Below are 16,820 nucleotides of genomic sequence, written 5' to 3'. Positions count from 1 at the left end.
GAAGTAGGACCGCTGGATGACGAAGACAGGAAGGGAGTTGTGAAAGAGGAGAAAGAAGTGGCAGAAAGGCTAAACATGTTTTTTTCGTCTGTATTTACAAATGAGGACACTTCAAACATACCGGAACCTGAGCAATTCTTTCATGGAAGTCAAACAGAAAAATTAACATCCATAGAAGTGAGCCTTGAAGACGTACGCAGGCAGATAGGAAAACTAAAACCTGACAAATCCCCGGGTCCGGACGGAATACATCCAAGGGTTCTGAAAGAATTAAAGGAGGAGATAACGGAACTACTACAGCAAATTTGCAACCTGTCCCTAAAAACAGGCGTGATCCCGGAGGATTGGAAGATAGCCAACGTTACGCCCATCTTTAAAAAGGGATCAAGAGGAGACCCTGGAAATTACAGACCGGTGAGTCTGACCTCGGTTCCGGGAAAAATGGCAGAAGCTCTGATAAAAGAAAACATCGATGAACATTTCGAAAGGAACGAACTACTGATAACCAGTCAACATGGTTTCTGCAAGGGTAGATCGTGCCTAACGAACTTATTGCACTTCTTCGAGGGAGTTAACAAACAAATGGACAGAGGAGACCCCATAGACATCATATATCTAGATTTCCAAAAAGCCTTTGACAAGGTGCCCCATGAACGTCTACTCCAGAAGCTGAAGAACCATGGGGTGGAAGGAGATGTACATAGATAGATCAGAAACTGGTTGGAAGGTAGAAAGCAAAGGGTAGGAGTGAAAGGCCACTACTCTGACTGGAGGAGGGTCACGAGTGGTGTACCGCAGGGCTCGGTGCTCGGGCCACTGCTATTTAATATATTCATAAATGATCTAGAAACAGGGACAAAGTGTGAGATAATAAAATTTGCAGACGACACCAAACTTTTTAGTGGTGCTCGGACTATAGAAGACTGCGAAGAATTGCAAAGGGACTTGAACAAGCTAGGGGAATGGGCGACGAGGTGGCAGATGAAGTTCAACGTTGAGAAATGTAAAGTATTACATATGGGAAGCAGAAACTTGAGGTACAACTATACGATGGGAGGGATATTATTGAAGGAGAGTACACAGGAAAGGGACTTGGGGGTAATGGTGGACACAACAATGAAGCCGATGGCACAGTGTGCAGCGGCCGCCAAGAAAGCGAATAGAATGCTTGGTATAATCAAGAAGGGTATTGCGACCAGAACGAAAGAAGTTATTCTGCCGTTGTATCGGGCGATGGTGCGCCCGCATCTGGAGTACTGCATCCAATTTTGGTCACCATACCTTAAGAAGGATATGGCGTTACTCGAGAGGGTCCAGAGGAGAGCGACACGTCTGATAAAAGGTATGGAAAACCTTTCATACGCTGAGAGATTGGAGAAATTGGGTCTCTTTTCTCTGGAGAAGAGGAGACTTAGAGGGGATTTGATAGAAACTTACAAGATCATAAAGGGCATAGAGAAAGTAGAGAGAGACAGATTCTTCAAACTTTCAAAAAAATAAAAGAACAAGAGGGCACTCGGAAAAGATAGAAGGGGACAGATTCAAAACGAATGCTAGGAAGTTCTTCTTTACTCAACGTGTGGTGGACACCTGGAATGCGCTTCCAGAGGACGTGATAGGGCAGAGTACAGTAATGGGGTTTAAGAAAGGATTAGACAATTACCTACTGGAAAAGGGGATAGAGGGGTATAGATAGAGGATTACTGCACAGGTACTGGACCTGTTGGGCCGCAGCGAGAGCGGACTGCTGGGCACGATGGACCTCTGGTCTGATCCAGCAGAGGCACTGCTTATGTTCTTATGTTCTTATGTTCTTTTTTCGCTCTATGCGTTTAGAGGCAAGGGAAAGTTCCTTATCAAATTAAATACAAAAATTTCCTTTTAACTTTTAAGGTTTGCATTTTGGATCTCCCTCCTATCTTTCTTCCCTTATGATACTCCTTCCAGTGCACTGTGATCTCTTAATGATCATCAACTGATTTTACCAAGTCCAAGATTAGCCCCACATAAGCAAACCTAGCAAAGTATTTACTTCTAAACAGCCCCTGCCCTATGCAAAAGTCTCCCTTCTGAGATTCAGACTGAACCCTCTCTACCTCATTTCAAAACATCCCTGGCACTTAAGTTAGGTAAGGATCCCTGGCATTCGGTAATACTGTGTACATCTTTATTGAACGTCCCTAACCCATCCATTCCCCTCCCATGGTCATAGAAACATAGAAACATGATGGCAGATAAAGACCAAATGGCCCATCTAGTCTGCCCATCCACAGTAACTATTGTCTCTCTCCAAGAGATCCCATGTACCTCTCCCAGGCCCTTTTGAATTCAGACACAGTCTCTGTCTCCACCACCCCTTCTGGGAGACTAGTCCATGCATCTACCACCCTTTCAGTAAAAAGGTATTTCCTTAGATTACTCCTTTTGAGTTGCTTGCTATAAGATTTATATGCAGATGTGTACATAAATCCAAATTGATAGCAATTAATGCCAATAAATGGATAGCACCCAATTATTGGCACTAATTGAACTATTAGCCAATTTAATTGCTCATGCATCTCAGAATAGCATAAGTTTGTGCACTATTTATAGAATCTGGGGATGAACGTGTAGCTACCCATTGGCTGGTTAGCTCTCTGCAAACTCCTCATAGACAATAGTAAAGAAATGGGATTTTATAAGGATTTTAAATTTCATGTATGATCGTTTAGTCTGGGTGGAAGGCAGATTGCACAACTTCTGTTCTAGATTCTACAACTTCAGTGCTAGATTCTACATCTTCAGTGCTAGAAAAAGAAAGCAGATAGTCAAGTGTATTCAATATGAGCCTGTTTTGGATTGAGGAGAATCAGTAAATGTAAGTCTAGGGACCTTAAGAAGCATCAGGGTGTATTATTGAAGACAAATATAGCGGAAGGCCTAAATAAATAGTAGATAATTTGATTTTAAAAAAAATAGTAATGTATGAATAAAGTAAACCAAGAGAGAACTGAATCAGATAAACCATTAGATGTATAATAAAAAGGATGTTATTAAAAAATACCATCCTGAAAGCCCAGACAAGATATATTCCATGTATTAAAAAAGGAGGAAGGAAGACCAAATGCCAATTAGTGTGGTTAATGAGTGAGGTGAAGGAAGCTATTAGAGCTAAAAAAAAAAAAAAAAAAAAAGAATCATTCAGAAAGTGGACGAAGGATCCAACTGAAAATAATTGTAAACGACACAAGGAATGACAAGTCATATGTAAGGCACAAATAAGAAAGGCAGAGACCTTGAAAAGAAGATTGCACTGGAAGCAAAAATATACAGTAAAACCTTTAGTTACATTATAATCAGGAAGCCAGAAAGAGAATCAGTTGGATCGCTAGACAACCAAGGGATAAAAGGGGCTCTTGGAGAAGACAAGTCCATAGCATAGGAAGATGTGGGGAAGTCACTGGTGCCAGAAATGATATTCAATTCTGATGAACTAGAGAAACTCAAACAAATCTCTGTAACAATGGAACATGTAATGAGATAATTTGATAAATTGAACACTAGCAAATCACCTGGACCAGATGGTATACATCCGAGTGTTGATATAATTGAAACTTGAACTTGCAGAGCTATTGTTAATACAGTAATTTGTAATTTTTCTTTAAAATCCAGCATAGGACTGGAAGACTGGAGGGTGGCCAAAGTGATATCAATTTTTAAAAGAGATTCCAGAAGTGATCCAGAATATTATAGCCCTGATGTTGGTGCCAGGCAAAATGGTAGAGACTATTATAAAGAACAAAATTACAGAATATATACATAAATATGGATTAATGAGAGGAAGCCAACAAGGATTTAGTCAAGGGAAATCATGCCTCACCAATCTACTGTATTTCTTTGAAGGGGTGAATGAAAATGTGAATAAAGGTGAGCCAGTTGATATTGTATATTTGGATTTTCGAAAGGTGTTTGACAGTGTACCTCATGAAAGACTTCTTAGGAAATGAGAAAGTCATGGAATAGGAGGTAACGTCCTATTATGGATTATGAACTGGTTGAAAGACAGAAAACAAAGAATATAGTTAAATGGTCAATATTCTCAGTGGAAAAGGGTAAATATTGGGTTCCCCAGGGATCTGTGCTGGGACTGCTGCTTTTTAACATATTTACCAATGATCTAGAGATGGGGATAATTACTGAGATAATTAAATTTGTGATGGCACAAAGTTGTTCAAAGTTGTTAAATCACAAAAAATTGTGAAAAATTGCAAGAATACTTTGTAAGACCGGGAATCAAAATGGCAGATGATTTTTAATGTGAATAAGTGCAAAGTGATGAGACAATTGTAGTAGCAGATTTCAGCCAGTTCAAAGGAAGATGATCCAGAGGGCAGGTTGTAACCCTCATTGAAAATAAAATGGCTTTGATGGAAGTGAGAGTCAATGATGAGAATGTATCTTGAGTACAAGATAAAGAATGGTTAACTGCATTTTCCTGGACAGTGTCTAAAGGGGAAGAGAGAGAAAACGGAATACTGTCTAGACATAAGTAATCTGCTAATAGAAAATGGATGACAGTGTCATGAAGTAACTGAACCTTTTTAAGGAATATTGTGTCAGTGTTTCTGAAGAGGTGCAATATTCAGTGAGGTTTGAGGATTCATATGACATAATTCATTTCTCAACAAAGGAAATCAAGACTGATAAACATTCAGTTCTGACTGAAAAGATTAAAAGCAATTGAGAGCCATAATTTAAATCTGACACAAGATTAATTCTCTGAAAAGCCTATAGATAATCATTAGGTAGGGTATTTCAATTGTGTTTGTTTTTCAATAGCTAGTGGAAACACATTAGATGTCTATAAAAAAAAGACATATATAGCTGGCAGAAGAACAATAGTACAGTCATTTTTTATTGCTATTATTAAAACACTAGGTGGAAATCCAGAATCCTGACAGTGGAAAAAGACTGGACTAGAGCAAGGGCTCTCAACCCAGTCCTTGGGACACACCTAGCCAGCCAGTTTTCAGGACACCCCGAATGACTATGCATGCAATTAATTTGCATACACTGCCTCCATTGTGGATATCCTGAAAACTTGACTGGGTGGGTGTGTCCCAAGAATTGGGTTGATAACCCCTGGACATGAGGACCAGAGTCCAGATAGACAAATCACAAAGGACTTCTGAGGTTACTGAAAGAAGACATATAGGACTAAATGCTATAAATGGTACCCACATTTGGATGCCCCCAAAAGTGTGCCAAATACTATTCTATAAATGATGTTCAAAGTTGATGCTACGTATGGAATAGCGCTTAGAACTAGGATCCATGCTAAATTGTAGGCACAAAGATTTACACCAACTAAACCCTGTGTAAATCCCTGTGCCTAATTTAGGCACTGATGTGAGGACACTGTAACACTGCATGCATATCCTAGAAATGCCCGTGGTATGCCTATGGTCCTTAAAATAAATTTCAAGGTGCCTACCACCGCCTAAAAAAAGGCACTGGAATCGGGCCCCCAGAGGTGCTTACCAGCACCTAATGCCACTTTAGGCATGGCTAACACCAAAAGTGGCGTTAGGTGCTGGTAGGTGCCTCCGGACACATGATTCACATCAAAGCGAGTGCCAGAACTCTAAGCCTTGAAAAACTTGGCTTACATTTCTGGTGCCTACCTTTGCTGGAGGTGTAATTCTCTAAACGGCACCATCGCTTGAATGACATGCAATCAGCAGCTGCTGTAAGGCAGCCATCAATAATGGCACCGTTTAGAGAATCCAGGCCTAAGGGGTCCTTTTATCAAGCTGCAGTAGGGGTTTAACGTGCATAATACTGCGCGTTAAACCGCCTGCTGCGCTAGCCACTAATGCCTGCATTAAGCAGGCGTTAGTTTTTTAACTGGCTGCGGGGGTTAGCGCATGATGAAATGTCCAACGCGCTAACCCCGCTAGCGCAGCTTGATAAAAGGACCCCTAAGTGTCTTAACATGTAACTGAAAGAAGTATGTATATGTGAGCAGAGAATGGGAGGGGCTTGAGTGTGTTAGCGTATGCATATAATTTACAGAATATTTTAAGTTGTGTAATTTGCATGTATATTTGGCATAAATAGACATACCTAATGCAGATGCACAAATTTAGGTTTACACTAGCATTCTGTGATGTCATCTTGGTGCATAGATGCCATTATAAAATTGGCAGTCAATGCATGGTGTTGGTGAGGTGCCAGTTATAGAATTACCCCCTTATAGTTTATATCTAAAAGACTGTATGAAAATGAAATATCTGCTCTCTGGAAGGTGTCTCTCAAATGCTGGTACAGGCATTCAGATACGGGGAGTGCACTATTACCTGCATATTAGAGGGTGTTTTATAAAATCCCAAGTACTGCTTTATAAATAAAAATACTTTTTGAAATTACCATCTGTCAAAGGGAAATTAGTGTTGAAAATCACCTTTTGACTATATAAACAAAAAAACACAATGAAATGAAAATACATACATAAATAAAAAAGCCAGAAATGTCCTGTGACATGTAATAAGCATTTGGGGAATGCATCTTAATAACCCAAGTCTATATGGAAATCTTACAGATATTTGCTGAGACATTATTTAACTTTACACAGCAACCTGAGTTTTGCCAACTACTAAATATATAAAGATAGAGGTATGAGATCACATGAAGTAATGAGATTTGTCTGTAAAGTATATTTTTGCATTATAATGCGTGTGAGAATATGAGCACTGAATGAAAATTGACTCATTTAATGGAGATTAATTATTATGGACACTCATGTTTAATGTACAAAGGAAAGAAAGCAGTTGGAAAATTCCAGAGAGATACAGTGAATCTGTGCTAGACTGAATTTAACTATAAAAAACAAGAATACCCATTTGGTTAATCTCTAAAGTATAAAGGCTTTCAGAGATCTCCTGGGAAATGTAGTGAACACATGGAACAGTAGCTTTTCATGCAACTATTAGTCATCACATCTCTTGAATATAAATGTTACTCAGTTGTTGTTGTTTTTTGTTGTTGTTAAATATCTATGGCTTCATATGAGATAGTGAGGAAACCATTTATAAATAAATGATGGGGGGGAGCATTTGAGAACACAAACAACATGGAGGCTTGAGACACAAGCTCCCGCTGACAACAACCTAATATGAACATTTGTTCCCAGTTACTGCCTCTACCATTGTTTTTCACTTGCCTCTAAGGATGCTGTACACAAAATTGGGTAAAATTGAGGCCTTTGCAGTAAATTGAGGTCTTTGCAGTGAATTCCAGTGCAAAATGCCCGAAACCTGATCCGCCCTCTCCTACCAAAGGTGATTCTGGATCTGCCGATACCAACATCGCTGCAGTAGCAGAACAGCTACAACATATCTCTAATATTTTCACGAGAGCAAAGGATGACATCAAGGACATTAATACTGAAATTATGAACTTAACATCTAAAATGTCGGCTTTGGATCAGAAAATGCATACCTTAGAGCGCAAGTGTGCTCATATCAACAATGTTGTGACTTATCAACAAATGGATCTTCACGCGATTCACAGCCTAGAAATTCAGTTAGAAGACTTCAGTAATTGTTGTCAACAAAACAACTTGCAAATCATTGGTCTCCATGAGGATATGGAAGGGTCCGATGCCTGTAAATTTTTGAAGCATGGTCCCCTAAGGTTTTTTCTCTCCACTTTGAGAGGGCAGTAGAATTTAAACGTGCCCACTGTGTGCCATCCAAAATCTCTTCTGGAGCTAATAAAGCTAGGCCTGTGGTGTTGAAACATCTGCATTTCCTTCAAGTTGTAGCCAAACTAGACAGAATGAAAACTTTGCACAAAATTGAATGGCAAGGCCAGACCATCTACATCACAGACAATTTCACCAAAATCATGATAGAAAAATGCCATCAATTTCTGGCTTTTCGACCATGATTGTGAGCGCTGAATATGCACTTTGGCTTGCTTTCTCCAGCACGCTTTAAAGTGACTTACAATAACTGGACTAAAACTTATACTGAATCAGAGGCAGTGGAGCACTTTTTGTGAGAACAAGAAGGTCTTCAAGAGATGACCAGCTAATTCTCTTAATGCCTTCACATTGTGTTTTGCGTCTTTTTTATATCACTTTGTCTATATTCTGATATTTGGTAGATTTGTGGATATATTTGCTAGATAATTGGTAGATTTGTGGATATATTTGCTCTTTATTTTCTGTTATTTGTGCTGGGAGCAGTTTGTTCAATTCTAATCTATTTTCTCTCTTTATCCTTTGGTAAGGGTTATTGTCGGTGTGAGCACTTCACAGGGCCTTCATGGGACTGTATATTTTTCCCCCCAGAAGCCTTAGTGCCGTTTTTTGGGATGAGTACAAGGCTTTTGTCTTGCAAGTGGGAGGGGGTTAGAGTTACTGTAGGGAGGGTGGTAGGGTGTGTGTTTGTAGTTATATTGCATTTTATAAAGGTTTTCCAGGATATTTCCTTATTATATGTTTGGAATGGAGGAAGCCTTTACATTTTCAGGTCTTTCTTATATCTGCTTAGTGTATAGGGCATTTTAAACCCATTTCATAAGACTCAGTATTATGACATCATTTAAAGTTCTTTAAATGAATATCAGAGGTATCAATCATCCTATTAAGCATAAAAAAAACTATTACTTTACTATAAACATTATTTATTTATTTAATTTATTTTATCAATAAATTTACAAGCATCCACTTGTTTTGGAAATACAGAGAATAAAGTATTAGAACAAAGAAAAGGGAATTTAACAATATCCCTACTAATGACAGCAAATTATTATCTCTTCTTCAGACCACAAATAGCACTGGGGAGAAAAAAAGAATGATAAGGAGATCAACCAATATACATAGTAATAAGGTATAGACTTAGCGAGCTATAACATCATCTAAATTTAAATCATCCCTGAATTTCCTGGACCAGCTTCTTAGTGGTCCTTTTATCAAGCCGTGCTAGTGGGGTTAGCGCGTCGGACATTTCATCACGCGCTAACCCCCACGGTCGTCTAAAAAACTAATGCATGCTCAATGCATGCGTTAGCGGCTAGTGCAGCAGGCGGTTTAATGTGTGGTATTACGCACGTTAAACCGCCTGCCACAGCTTGATAAAAGGACCCCTTAGTATCCAAAAAGGCCCTAAGCTGCTTTGGGGAAAAAAAAAAAAAAAAATTGTCCCAATGTATAATTAAATATTTGCATGGGTAACATAGCAGGAAAGTAGCCTCCAATGTCTTAATTTCTTCTCATATTTAGTAATACTTTTTTACAATCTTGCACAGATTTAGGGGTCCTTTTATCAACCCTTTTAACAGGGTTAGCGTGGCTTTATAAAAGGACTCCTTAGTCATATTGGGAAAGACCCAAATTCTTTGTCCAAGGAATAAAGCTTGAGAAAAATGAAAAAACCTTAACTGAACTTAGGTCTTGTTCAAATACAAATGAGACAAGAATAGTAGGTCGAGAATGCATTTATAAGGATTTTTCCAAAATGCAGATAGGTTATTTAAATCATCAAATTGTAGGTTTCCAGCCTCAGGGATATATTCCAATTTCTTTTTTTCAGGAAGATAGTAAGCACAATTTATGGGCGGCATTGCATCTAAGGGAAATTTTAAAATTTCAGTCAAATATTTTTTAAACATGTCACCTGATGTTATCCCTATGGCTTTAGGAAAATTAAGGAGCCGAAGATTTAACCTTCTGTTAAAATTTTCAGTTTGTTCAATTTTGCTTTGAATGAAAAGTTTGTCCTTAATTAAGTTCCCAGTTAAATGTTGTAAAGATGAAACGTCTTTGTTCATCTGGTCAAGCCTTTCGGTTGTTTCCTTTTTAATAGATTCTACTGACTTTGTTAAATCATCAATTTTACTCACAACCGTGGCAAATTCCGAGGTCAATTTAGTTACTGCAATTTCCAGCTTTTGTAGGACACTCCAGATGCCATCCAGTGTAACCACTGCGAGGGAGCTTGAATCTCTCACTCCATGGTTGACCCGAACATCGGCAACAGGCAGCAGCTCGGCTCTCTCTTCGTGTGTCTGCAGCAACCCTCCCTGGATTGGAGACGCAACTGCGTCACTGAATTCTGATGTCGGACATGGTGGAGGCAGGAGACAGAGATGTCTCTAGTCCAAAAACTCTGGAGGCTCCTTCCTCCAAAGTAAACACAGGCAGTTTAACTCCGAATGTAGATGGGGAGATTGCCATAAAGCATTCCATCATTATCTGTCCAGGCGTAGAGAGATTTGGCTAGACAGAGCCCTTCCTTTTCGTATGTGGCATTCTTGCAAAATGCCAGCATAGAACGCCGAACAATGTCAGGTTCTATTTAGAGTAAAATGGTCAGGTAAAAATGGAACGCTAATACTGGCAGCTAACCCGCCGCCATTTTGATTCAGGAACAAACAAAGTTCCTTCTTCAGGAATCAGTGCTAACAGAAGCACAAACAGGACGCCACCAGAATGAAATGGCTACCAAGCTTGGAGTGAGTCAGAGGTTAAAGGGAGGAGCCTAACTCCGTGCTTGGCAGCCTTTTCATTCTGACAGCGTCTTTCTTGTGCTTCTGTTAGTGCTGGCTCCTGACATCAGTGCTTGGTTGAACCATGATGAAGATTATCATAAAACAAGTAACTTCTGGGGATCCAAGATGGCCGCGAGACGATGAGGGTGTGAGAGACGCTTGAAAAACTTGGCAAATTATTACCTATTAACTTTTTTCGATGCCGAAGCGGAGAGGAAAAAGCGCCTCTGGAGCCTCGAGACGCAATCCAGTGAATGTGCTAAAATGCGTGGAGGGGCATAATCGAAAGGGATCATCTAAGTCTGTTTACGTCCAACTCGCAAGTCGTCCAAAGTAAAAAACCACATCCAGAATCCCCTAGACCCACTTATCTACCACCCCAATAGCCCTTATAGCTGCAGGAGCCACTTATATGCCAGTAGAAAGGGGTTGTGGGGGTGTATAGGGGAGTGAATGTTTCAATATCAATGCAGTGATTACAGGGGCTTATGGGCATGGGTCCTCCTCTCTTTGGGTCCATAACCCACTCCTAAGATGACTTAAGCCGCCTCTATGCTGGACGACTAGGCTTTCCTATGCCAGGCGGCCAGGTGATGATGGTCTGGAGGCTGAATTTTAAAGATGTGATTAATATTTTTATGGGGGTGGAGGGGGGGTCGGTGATCACTGGGGTAGTGTGTGGAGGTCTGTTTTATGTGTTTGCAGTGCTTATCTGGTGACTTTAAGTGGGTTTTTGTGACTTAGATCATGTTTTACATGGTCTAAGTCACAACGTCCAAGTTCCGTCGATCGTAGGCTGTATAACTTTCAGTTATACATGCTGTACGACTAAGTCTAAGCTTGCCCATGTCCTGCCCAGCTCCTGCCCTCGACACTCCTCCCGAAATGCCCCGTTTAGCTTTGGTCATTTAGCGGCACTATGAAGGCCTAGGTCATTTAGAAATACGTCCAAAACCTGTTTTTAGTATCGGCACTTGGACGTTTTTGAGAAATGTTCGTCCAAGTGCCGACTTTTCCAGTTTTTGGACGTATTTCTCTTTTGATTATGAGCCCCTTAGCGCACATTCGTAAAAGGAGCCCTAAGTATTTTTGAATTATTTTCATCTGTGGAGGGGGCTAAGACTGTCCTTGATTATCAAACTGACCAAATTGTGGATAAATTTCCCTGGTATTTTTTGCTCCATAAAATAACTTTTGATTTTTTTCACTATTATTAGTGGTTTTTCATCTTATTCACTTTATAGTAACACACATTTGTGCCCGATGATGGTATGCGACGGTTAAGTGAGCTTTTTAGCTCTCTTGTTCTGCCTAAGATTAAGCATTTGAGTTGCACATTCTGCTGGCTCTCTAGCTTACTTTCTCACACTGAGGGCACATATCACCTATTATATTGATTCAATTTGCGCATTATTGTTTGTGGATTAATTGTTTACCCAGTAAGGAGTCTTAGGTTCAGCCTTTTGTCATTGTTGCTTATTTTTGTTCCTTTTAAGTACAGTATATATATTTTTTTGTGACCAGAAATGGCTTGGCATTGAATATCTGACAGCCCTGCTGACTCCTGTGGTCTGATTAGGCCCAATATATCTGTTTCTTCCAGACCGTCCAGTATACGAAAAATGTTAATGTTCTTTTGCTGATTTCTGTTGGAAAGATTCCCAAATCATCTGCTAGTTCTCAAACCAATATGTCCTGCTCTGCTGCTGCTTTTGTATGCTTTTCAGTAGGGCTGCAGCTGAAATTATTTTTGAGGGGAAGGAGTCAGTCAGTCAGCTCATGTGTCCATCTTATGTGAATTATACCCCCCACCCCCCACTTTTTCTGATTTCTGCAAAAGGACTCAAGATGGTTTTACATCAAGTTGTCTGATATGGGAACATAATTCTTTTTCTGAAATTTTCTGCAAAATGAGTAATCAAATTTAGAGGAGCAAGTTCAAGTTTCAAGTTTATAAAAATTTGATGCAAACACTTATAATATTATTTCAAAGTGAATTACATATATTAAAATCAGGGGTAACAAATTCTGAAGACACACATACAGAAACAGAAGGAAAAGAGATAGAAATACAATATTTTAAAGAAAGGTGACATTAAAGGCTAACATGATAAGTCGGGGAAGAAAGAGTAAATCATTTTTAAGATAAAATAATGAAAATGTATTCAAATGGTAATATTATCTTTGAATGAAGGTTTTAATTTTCAAAAATATCTTTATAAAGAAAGGTTTTGAATGAACCTTTAAACTTGATTTAAGATGATTTTTTTTACCTTCATTGTTTAAATCACCTTCCATCCGGGAGTAGGGGGGTAGGAAAGGTAAGGGGGGTAATAGAGGGGGATAGGATATATTCAATTTAAAAAATTTGAAGGATGTATAGTAAGGCTTTATTTAATATGATTACTTTTGTTAATATTGTATACTTTGATATACTCTTTTGATGTATACTTTCTTCCTTCAATAAAAACTGTTTCAATAAACTTGTCTAATGTAGGTTCTTCTCTAATATAGCCTGGGAGTGAGTTCCTGGTTAATTAAAAAATGTAAAGAAGGAAATGCGTACAGCCAGTGAAGTTTTCATAAGCACTAAGGATCCTGTTTAACCTTTGCAATATGATTGCTCCAGTAGCCAGAATTTTTCTTCCTTTGTTTTATGAGGTTGTGTGGTTTTTATTTCCCTTTTTCGTTGCTAGTTGTTTGAATTTCTGATGTCAAAGAGGATTCTTTTCGTTATGAAGTAGGAATATTCTGTACATTGTTATACCGAAAATTTCTACAAATAAAAAAAAATATATTAAGTCAATAAAAATTGTTCTCAGACAACTTATTTGCCAAATTGTATATATTAGCAATAGCATAATTTTGGAATAAAACTTCAAATCATACAGCAACAGAAAAGAGACTGTATACAATTTAAACTATGATCTGTTGCTATTGTACCAATTTAGGGCAAGGTTTGCTATTGAGTTTAAAAGTGTTACTACAAGTTCATGTGATTTAATGCATATGCAATCCTCATTGTTGCAATAAAGACTATTCATTAACTGTTGGCATAGCTTATGTTGAGAAACATATTAACATACTGTATTAATGCATGCTTGTAAATTTGCTCTTCATGTTTAAAAAAACTTGCTTTGATCCATATCTGACAAATTAGGTTCTTTTGTAAACAAGAGTCCTTCAAATGTTGATAAGAGCAAAACTGTTTGCCTGTTGGTCATGTAAGACATATGCAACCAATTACCCTGTAGGAATAGTTGCTGGACTGAGACTGAGCCGGCAAAAGTTCTTCTTGGGTGGGCTTCATCAATCCTTGGATACTTGGTATGTGGTGCCACCACTTGGAGAAGGATGTTAATAGGTAGGATTTCCCTCTATTGTCTTTAAGAAAATCTGAAAATAAATGAGGATGTACACAGGGATCAGGTAATTTAAACAAAAACTCATCAAACTATACAACTATGAGTTGCTAGAAAATGCTTAACAACACTGACATTGAAACTATAAGACAGGGATAAGAAGAAGGTTTATTAAGATATTTATCCTTTCTAGTAAGTAGTTTCATAGTTTATTTGAATTTTGATTAAACGCTTCTCCAAAGGTACAAGTAGGATTACTTCTCGTTTCCAGCATTCTTTGAAGCTCAGTTATTCAACAAGTAGATATATTCATTTGAAGTCTTTGATAAGTAAATCTTTTGAATATGCTGGATCCAAACTTTGGAATGATCTTCCTACTGAATTAAGGAAAGTTTCTTCATATTATATCTTTCAAAAAAATTTAAAAACTCATTTTAATTGATTTATTGTAAATTTGCTAAGAACTTTGAAGTATTATTTTTAAATATCATCTACATTGAATCTTATTGGAGATTAGAGCAAGCTATAAATGTTACATGCAGTAGAATAGAATAGAATAGACTGGAATAGATTAGAATAGTGTTAGGACACATAGGCAGTGGAACACTTTTTGTTTGGGGGGGCCCCCAAGCTCAGCCCCAGACCTGCCCAAGCTCTGCCCAGACCCGCTCAAGCTCTTGCTATCACTGGGAGGAGTTTCTGTCATGGCTGGTTATAGCTTTGCCAGGCCCATAGCTTGCCCCTTCAATCCTTCTTGGTTAGAAAAGGTTCTTTCAATGGCTAAGTCCATGGCATTCTAAGCTTTCCTTGATTGGAGGCCAGGGGATCTTCCTTTCTAAATAACAAGATTGAGAGCCAAACATAATAATACAAAGAAGGGGAGGAAGGAGAAAAGGGGAAAGGGAAGAGGGAAGGGGGAGGGAGAATTACTTTCATCTACTTGGTGTGTGTGTGTGTGTGTGTGTGTTTGGTTTTTTTTTTTTTTACTTTTGCTCTGCAATGCAGTTGTCCAGTGAAATTGTCATGTGCTTATCAGTCAATGTGGATTTGTCTGATAAAAAAACATTTGTAGAGGTCTTTTCTCACTTTTCCAGCACATATTCCTCTTTTATTTGTGTAGTGTTTTTAGATTGCAGTTTAGTAGTAAGGGTCAAGAATTAACCAGGGAATTAACATTTCATGCACTATGCACATTTCTAGCCTGAAAGCTTTGATTTATACCCCTCCAGAATTCACAGCAGGGTTATAATCACACATTCACGCTGCCCAGGCTGACAGCTCATACTGAATTGCAGAGGTCTGTAGGTTCTGCCCTTTTTATACTGCAGTTCATTTTACCTAGTATTTAGCTCCCCTCTCCCTCCCTACCAACTCCAGGAGAGAGGTGTTTTATATGTATCTGATGAAGTCTGCTCTTGTGCTCAAAAGCAATACATCTGATAGTCTATAAATTGCCCCCAGCTTCTGTCTAGTGTCTGATCTATATGGTTTGTCTCATGTTCTATAGAATAAAATAATGTTTCTTCTGCAGCCCTTACCTTTGAGGATCTGAAGCAATTATTGCAAAAGGAATTAATAAGATAAAAAATATATATTTCTGTATTGATCTTGCAATTGCAACTGTAACCAATTAGATATAGAGAGACTTTAAATAAATACTTCTTTTCAACGCACACAATTGATTAATGATGGCATTTTCCCTATCCCACTAGCCTATATATTTTTTGTAGTATGTATCTTACATTCTGGCAGTATATCCTAAATCTGTTTTACAGTGATCTGTTATGACCAACTAATAGCTTATAATAGCTGTTAAATAATAATGAGGGCCATTTTTGATAGGACGTCTATGTCCAACTTTGGACATTCTTCACAAAATGCCCAAAATCAGAAGCAGAGAAATGGCCATCTTCAAACGGGACATCCTTTTTTTAAAAAAAAAATCCCCTACTTGGACATCTTGGCTGCCAAAACTTCTAGGACATCTAACTTTATTCAAGATTTTCAACCCCAAAAAGTCCAAGTTAGAAATGTCAAATAAGCACCATTTAGTAGATGATGGCAGATAAAGACCTGAATGGTCCATCCAATCTGCCCAACCTGATTCTATCTAAAAATTTGTTGTTGTTGTTTTTCTTCTTCTTCTTATCTATTTATGGGCAAAAATCCAAAGCTCTGCCCAGTACTGTTCTTAGGTTCCAACTACTGAAGTCTCCGTCAAAGCTCACTCCAGTCCATCTATACCCTCCCAGCCATTGAAACCCTCCCCAGCCCATCCTCCACAAAACGGCCATATAAAAACACAGACCGTGCAAGTCTGCCCAGTACTGGCCTTACTTTTTCAATATTTACTATTATTTTCTGATTCTAGATCCTCTGTGTTCATCCCATGCTTTTGTGAACTCCGTCGCTGTAACGGACTGGCCACAAAGACATCCCAATAGACATCCTACTACATCATGCTACTGTGCCTTGATGTAATGGGAATCTCAGGAAAGGTAAAGAAATGGTTCCAATAATTCCTAACAAACAGATCCTACCAAGTAACCAGCAATGGAAATTACTCCAACCCATGGAAAAACCCAGCGGGCATGCCCCAAGGCTCCCCCCCTATCGCCCACTCTATTCAATATCTATATCGCATCCTTAGGTCACCTCCTACAAAAACTAAACTTATACACATATACACAGACGACATATCCATTTTAATCCCCTTAAACTAGATCACAAATGAAATTGTAGACAACCTCTCAAACATAATGACAAAAATCGAAAAATGGACCACCAATTTCAAACTGAAACTAAACGCAGAGAAAACAAAAGTCTTTTTGGCAAGCCCTAATGACAAAATTACGAGAACATCGATAAAAATAAACAATCACCAATACCCAATGTCCAAAACCATAAAAATACTTGGTATCA

The sequence above is a fragment of the Geotrypetes seraphini genome, chromosome 1, assembly GCF_902459505.1.
Source record: "Geotrypetes seraphini chromosome 1, aGeoSer1.1, whole genome shotgun sequence".
Classification (NCBI taxonomy): Eukaryota; Metazoa; Chordata; class Amphibia; order Gymnophiona; family Dermophiidae; genus Geotrypetes; species Geotrypetes seraphini.
The sequence above is the reverse complement of the archived record's forward strand: the minus strand, read 5'-3'. Positions refer to the sequence as shown.